We start from the raw sequence: 7,412 nt of genomic DNA, 5'->3' as shown, positions 1-7,412 counted from the left end.
TTCCAAAAGACCAAGACGGCGCCGAGTATTGTTTCTGCGAGTATGGGCGCGTCTGAGTTCGGATCGACGAACGGTTTCAGCTGATGGATTCGTCTCGTCAAGAGCTTCAGTTTGATATGTGGCTCGTCGTCTGGTTCCTCGGGGTTTGAGAGATAGATCAATTTTAAGTTACACCTGTTTTAAGGTTTATGTGTGACGGATTTTAGGTTAGGTTTTGTCTCAGGGTTTTGGAGTCTATCGTGCTGATAACGTGTTGTAATTAGAGAGTTTTGAGACTGAATATTTCTGTGTTATTATTAATGAACAATAGGGGTTCCTTTATATAAGGATTACAAGATAAAGAGAAAAGTAAAGTGTACATATCCTAATCCAACAGGAAATAGGAAAACTATTAAAACATAATAATGGAAAGATTACATCTACTAAGAAAAGGAAAGAGTTTCCTTTTTTCTAAGCTTTGTGGCCGTCTTTCTATCTCCTGAAGTCGGCTCTCTCTCTCCTCTCTCTAGGCTTCGGTCGTGCCTCTATCTTCTAGGTATTGATCCGGTCTTGGACCGGGCCTGGTTAATGGCAACTCACTCCATGATTTATAACATAGAGACAAAAATAGGTATTTTTACGGTGCTTAATATGGGATATGAATATATGATTAGGCTTTGTCATTGACTCATTGTCGACCTCTTTTTGATTAAAGGATAATACCAAATAGATTTAATAATGTTTGAGGCTTAGCTTTTGAATAAGCACTCCACAAGAAAAGAAAAGACGCAAACAACAGCGCAAAATCAAGAAAAGATTTTTGTGCCACTTTGTATAGCTGGTTTACTTTCTTGGTTTAGGCTCGATCGGTTAATGTCTAATTATGAGATGTCACTTGTGTACAGATTTTGATAATTAATGAGAACAATACTCTGTCAGCGCGGATATGAATTTTTAGTTTTTAATTATTTATTTTATTAAATGATGTATTTGTAATATTCGTTCATATTATATTCATTAAGTAAATATTTTTTTTTTGCATCTTAAACTATTTACGAATGTGTGATATCATAATACAAAATATAAAAAAATGAGTATATAGAGTTAATTAGATAATTGTAAAAACAGAAATTTTTCTTTCGTGTGCGATATCATATAAATAATGATCTGCCCAATTAACAAAAATCATGATTTTTTTATGTGTAATTTTTTTTTATTTTGATCATTTCCTTAAAACTATATTACATTTTACATATTTTCATTAGAATATTTTTAATATCTTTACCTTTTTATTTGAAATGCAACTCAATATTTTTAAAACAATTATAACAAAATATTTGAAAAATATTTTTAGAATTTGTTTGAAAAATATGAAAATTACATTTTAAATTAAAATTATCCTAAAATATGATAAGTTTTGACGTAAACGAAAACTCAAATTATGTCAAAAATAATTATATTCAATGATAATAACAATTAAAATTGATTATTTTTTAAAAAAAAATACATTTACAAAAATATTGTTTGAAATAAAATTCATTTATCTTTCAAATATAAAATGAAAATATTATAATTAAATAATAAAAAATATAAATAAAAACCATAAATTTAGCAAATGACAACTGAGTTATATTATGCTAAAATTTTCTTTCTAACAATTTATCAAATGACAAATGAGTTATGAGCAAATAATACCATATAATTTTTAAAACCATAGCCATTCTTAAATATTTTTTGAATAAATAATTACTTTTAAATTTAATGAATTGAAAATAATATCCGTACAATTGTGAGTCAAATTCTAGTTTTATTGATGCATGTTATATATTAGTGATGCATGTTTTAGGTAACATTTTAATGATGCACGTTTTTAAAAATCTCCATTATTAAAATTATGCACGGAAGGATAACTCATGAGTTTTTTTGGTTGATTAAATGACATTATGTCCAAATTTATTTAAGGATATTTCTTTAAGGTAACTGAAAAAGACAAACAATAAAATAGGCAGTTTTATTCGTTTTATTCGTCCAAATTCATTTAAGCATATTTCATTAATGTAACTGAAAAGACAAGTAATAAATTAGGCAGTTTTATTCGTTTTATGATATTTCATAAATGCAACTGAAGAAGACAAGCAAAAAAAAAAGAGTTTAATTAATGAAGTAAGAACATTTTCAAATGGGTACTTCTCTTTTAATAATATAGATGTACATGTTTACTCGTAGTTTTCAAAAGGCTAAAAGATATGAATCCAACAACAACAACAAATTATCTTCCCTAGCTAGTACAGTACGCGTGGGCCCATGATTAACCGGGGTTCTTAGTTAACGGAAGTTAAGAAACTGTTTCTTAACTTTTAACCAAAAAAGCTAAAAAACGGTTCTTAAATAAGGACTTTAAGAACCGGTTTTTAGCTTTTTTAGTTAAAAGTTAAGAAACAGTTTTTTAAGTTCCGCTAAGAACCCCGGGTTAATCATGGTCTTATGGTCTTATGGTCTTATGAATCCAAGACGAGCTAAGCATCGATACCATGAGCTAAGAATGGATACAAAAATATTTGGTAATTAATTCAACGTCAGACCTATACGATGGTAAAGACAAAGCGCCAGGTTGCGATCAAAGCAATAACTGTTTTTGTGTTGATAAGCACATAAGTAATAATGCGTGTGCCGGAGAGGATTAGTTATAGTTGAAGTGGTTGTGATCGGGAAACATCCGGTGATTTTGGTCAGTGTGTAATAAAAAAAGAGACTGTTTCAGGGAAAATCAAAAGATCGAATACATCCACGTACAAAGTGCAAGATGGAGTTCTTGAACTTGGCTTGTAGGAACGAAAATACATTTGTACTTTTCTCTTATCATCCACGTGGCGTTTACAATGTATTCTTATATACACTTAGTTTTACTCCATCTCCCTCACGTGCTGCTTACATTGTGTGATCTATGACTATGCATGTATGCAATGGTTCTTATTTGTCAAAATTTTGATGAAGTTTCTGGTTTGCTTGCCATTGTATCTTGTTCATATTACTGGTTATTTTGTTGTGTAGCTGACTCTTCCCTTTATAAATTCACCAAGTGTTCGTTAAGAAAGTTGTTAAAAGAGGCAAGTTCAAGACGGGACAAGACGAATATGTGGAGAAGCAGATATTGCCTAAGAAGACGCAGGACATCCCAATTGGTAGGATACCCGTGATGGTGAAGTCTGTGCTTTGCAACTCAACGGAGAAGGGGGAGTGTGCATTTGACCAGGGTGGATACTTTGTGATAAAAGGAGCTGAGAAGGTGAGTTACACCAAATATTTCCATTTCTGCTGTCATGGGATTGTATCTGAACTATTTTAGTGTATGGCTTAGTGGTTGGATTGTGCGTTCTTCACATAATATGCATTGCACCTATTTGTCCAAACTGCTGACAACGTTTTTTGCTTTATGTCGTTCTAATACTGTCTATTTATACTCTGGAAAACATTGCCAAGCTGTTTTTGGATTTTAAAGAACTGAAATGTGACTGCATTGTTTTATAATGTTTGCAACAGGCATCCCTCTCACTGGGGCAGAGTATGCTTTTTGTCAACCCCAGATGGTGAAAATTGTGGTCTTGTGAAGAACCTGTCCCTCCTTGGGAGTTGTTAGCACTCAAATTATGGAGCCTGTAGTGGAAAAGCTCTTCGATAGTGGAATAGAAGAGCTGGTGGACGATACCAGTACACCACTGTACGGGAAAGACAAAGTTCTTCTTAATGGAGACTGGGTTGGAGTATGTTCCGATGCTGACGACTTTGTTGCATAGTTTAAAGGCATCTTCTGTTTTTAACAAAGTGAATTACCTCGTCAGGTATCTTCTGTTTTTAACAAAGTTTTGTGTTATTTTGATATCTTGTATTTACCTTGGATCTTGGTACACTTTACAAACGTCAGTATGTCACTCTTTGCAGATGGAAATCAAGCGAGATAAAGATTACAAGGAGGTACGATCCCGTCATGGCTGTGGAAAATCTCCACAAGTTGAAGCAAAGTAAACCATCGAAGTACACCTTTGAGCATCTTCTTGACCAAGGGATTCTCGAGCTGATCGGGATTGAGGAAGAAGAAGACTACCACCGCATGGGGAACCAAACAGCTTCTGAAAGAGCAGAAGAGTTACACTCATTGCGAATTGGACCTGTCCTTCCTACTGGGTGTGAGCTGTGCAATTGTCCCATTTGCGAATCATGATCATGGTAGAAGAGTTCTCTACCAGTCCCAGAAGCATTGCCAGCAAGCCATTGGGTTCTCCTCAACGAACCCTAACATCCGCTGTGATACCCTGTCCCAGCAGCTGTTCTATCCACAGAAGCCACTTTTCAAGACAATGGCGTCAGAATGTCTTCAGAAGGATGTGTTGTTCAATGTACAGAACGCAATTGTTGCTGTGAATGTTCATCTCGGGTTCAACCAGGAGGACTCCATTGTGATGAACAAGGCTTCGCTGGAACGTGGTATGTTCCGTTCAGAACAGATCAGGAGCTATAAAGCTGATGTTGACAGTAAAGACTCGGAGAAGAGTAAAAAGATGGATGAGGTTGTTCAGTTTGGAAAGACCCACAGAAAAATCGGCAGAGTAGACAGCCTGGATGATGATGGGTTCCCTTTTGTTGGTGCTAACATGCACAGTGGTGATATCGTCATTGGCAGATGCACCGAGTCTGGGACTGATCACAGCGTGAAACTGAAGCACACTGAGAGAGCGATAGTGCAGAAAGTGGTGTTATCATCTAATGATGATGGGAAGAATTATGCTGCTGTTTCTCTGAGACAGGTAAGTTCCAGATCGTACCTTAGTAAGCTGTCTTTCAGCTAACTCATACCTTTGAGCTAATATAGCGTTTCCACTGATCTATATTTTCCAACTTGCAGGTTCGTTCTCCATGTCTTGGAGATAAATTCTCCAGTATGCATGGTCAGAAGGGTGTTTTAGGCTATATAGAGGAGCAGGAGAATTTTGCTTTCACGAATCAAGGCATAGTTCCTGATATCGTGATCAACCCGCATGCATTCCCTTCTCGGCAAACACCGGGCCAACTCTGGGAGGCTGCTCTCTCCAAAGGAATAGCTTGTCCTATGCAAAAGAAGAAGGGTAAGTCTGATGCATACTCCAAATTGATACGCCATGCCACTCCTTTCTCCACTCCCAGTGTCGATGACATAACCGACCAGCTTCACAGGTACCTTCTTCACACTGACATTTGGTCAAGCACTGTATACAAAACATTGAGAAAAGATACAGGGGATGATGCTACAATGAGTAGAGGTCAATAGGTATGCTATATATCTGCTCGACGTTTGATTCCTAGGGAGTAAAAAGGCATGATAATAGAATAGTGATTCGTGTCTGGTTTAAAACGTTTGTACTTGGCTATTGTTTACATGATACCTAAAAGTTCAAATGACTGCTAATTTGAGTACCGTATAAGATTGAAACATCTCATAGTGATTGGTTTTGTTTAAGGAGACTTAAAAGCTAGCGTGACACTGGTCTATTTTGGTTCTTTCTTTTATATAGTTTGTGTCTGAAAAACCTCTAGAGAGTACACAAAAATGGGTCAAAAGCAATGAACCAGAATAATTGTTAAGAGGGTTGACTGTTGAGGCTGAGAGTCATTTGTCTTGTTGATTATGTGATGATTCATTGAACGAACATGTTTCATAGATTATTGTTGATTCTCTTGACACCTGATTGATTACGGATTGTAAATACTTGTCTGTGGTTAGGGTTGGCTTTTCAAGATGGAGAAACGAAAGGGTCTACAATGGAAGAACAGGAGAGATGATGCGTTCACTCATCTTCATGGGCCCAAATTTCTACCAGCGACTCATCCACATGTCAGAGGACAAAGTGAAGTTCAGGAACACCGGACCAGTTCACCCTCTCACGCGCCAGCCAGTTGCAGACATGAAGAGGTTTGGCGAAATCAAGTTCGGAGAGATGGAGCGAGACTGCCTGATTGCGCACGGTGCATCAGCGAACTTGCACGAGCGTCTGTTCACGCTGAGTGACTCTTCACAGATGCACATCTGCAAGAACTGTAACAGCGTAGCGAATGTGATCGAGAGGGGTGCAAGCAGTGAAAGAAGGATCAGAGGACCGTACTGCAGGCTGTGCGAGTCTCCGGACTATGTGGTGATGGTGAACGTGCCGTATGGAGCTAAGCTTCTGTATCAGGAGCTGTTCAGTATGGGCATCTGTCTCAACTTCGAAACCAACCTCTGCTGAATGTGCCCAGTCTCTATGTCTATATCTATCTATCTGCTAATAATAACAAACATATGTATGGCTTAGCGCCTTTTAGACCATGGTATTGTGTAGTGTGACTCTGTTCTGGTTCCGGTCACCTGAACCCTAAGAAACCATAAAGCCCTGTGTTAATCGCTAATGTTAGTCTACTTAACCGGCTTTTCTTATTGTCAGCCCTAACCGGTTTATAATCCAAGTTTATGGGTATTTTGAGTGTATTCTCATTTGAGCCGATTTGCGTTAAAAATATAACAAAAGTGAAAGTAAACAAAAAGTGTATTCATAAAATAAAGGTTTTTTATATAGAAGATTACACCGTCATAAATAAATAGAAATAGTACAAATAATAATCTCTTGGTTATGAGTCATCCACAATCTGGGTCATAACACTCTTCCTTGGATACCATAATCATTTAGAGCTTTTAATGTGCTTTAATGTTGTCTCATTAAAACCTTACCAGGAAAACCAAATTGGGACAAAACCATGGTGAAGGAAAAAGAGTACAACACACATTACTCCCCCTGATTTGGACATTACTGAAGGTCCCTTGGAACTCTCCAATTTTCTGCAATCCGTGGGTGATGAAGATCTTGGGCATAATATGCTTCGTCCTCGAACATGATAGTTGATTCTTCTTTATCATCGGCCATGCCACAATCTGATCGAACATATTGAGTCATCGACCTCAAATACACACACGAAATCTTGGATGATGTTGCTGTGATATGTGTGTACAACCATGTGTAAAACATAACCTGTCTGAAAACAAATCAACAAAACCAAATAACCCCTCTTTGGGCTGGTTAGTATAAAATAAACCAAAATCAAAGGCTTCTTCATCGGCCTTCTTATGGACCAATCAGATCAGTGTCTAAAACAAGACTTCTGCCTCGTCCATCTCAGGACTAAATGGACTTCTTTATCGTCCACCTTTGGACTGAATGTATCAGTGTCCAAAACAAGTGATCTCACGCCCATGTACTAGATAATGGGTGAGACTGGTCCATATTAAATCTCTTGAGTACCATTTTCTGTATATACTATTTGATGCACAAGGATTTCATTATTAATGTACTCAAGCTGTAATCCCAAACAAAACTTTTTTTTCCAAGATCTTTCATCTCAAACTCTTTCTTGAGATATTCAACTGTTTG

At 36.8% G+C, this 7,412-nt stretch overlaps 1 pseudogene; it reads left to right on the top strand.

The window, feature by feature from the left end:
- Positions 1–3,175: 3,175 nt before the first annotated feature.
- LOC106319887 lies at positions 3,176–6,301 on the top strand (annotated as a pseudogene).
- Positions 6,302–7,412: the final 1,111 nt, after the last annotated feature.

This window comes from Brassica oleracea, unplaced genomic scaffold, assembly GCF_000695525.1.
Source record: "Brassica oleracea var. oleracea cultivar TO1000 unplaced genomic scaffold, BOL UnpScaffold00679, whole genome shotgun sequence".
Classification (NCBI taxonomy): domain Eukaryota; kingdom Viridiplantae; phylum Streptophyta; class Magnoliopsida; order Brassicales; family Brassicaceae; genus Brassica; species Brassica oleracea.
Note: the sequence above shows the minus strand (reverse complement) of the source record. Positions and strands in the feature narration are given on the sequence as shown.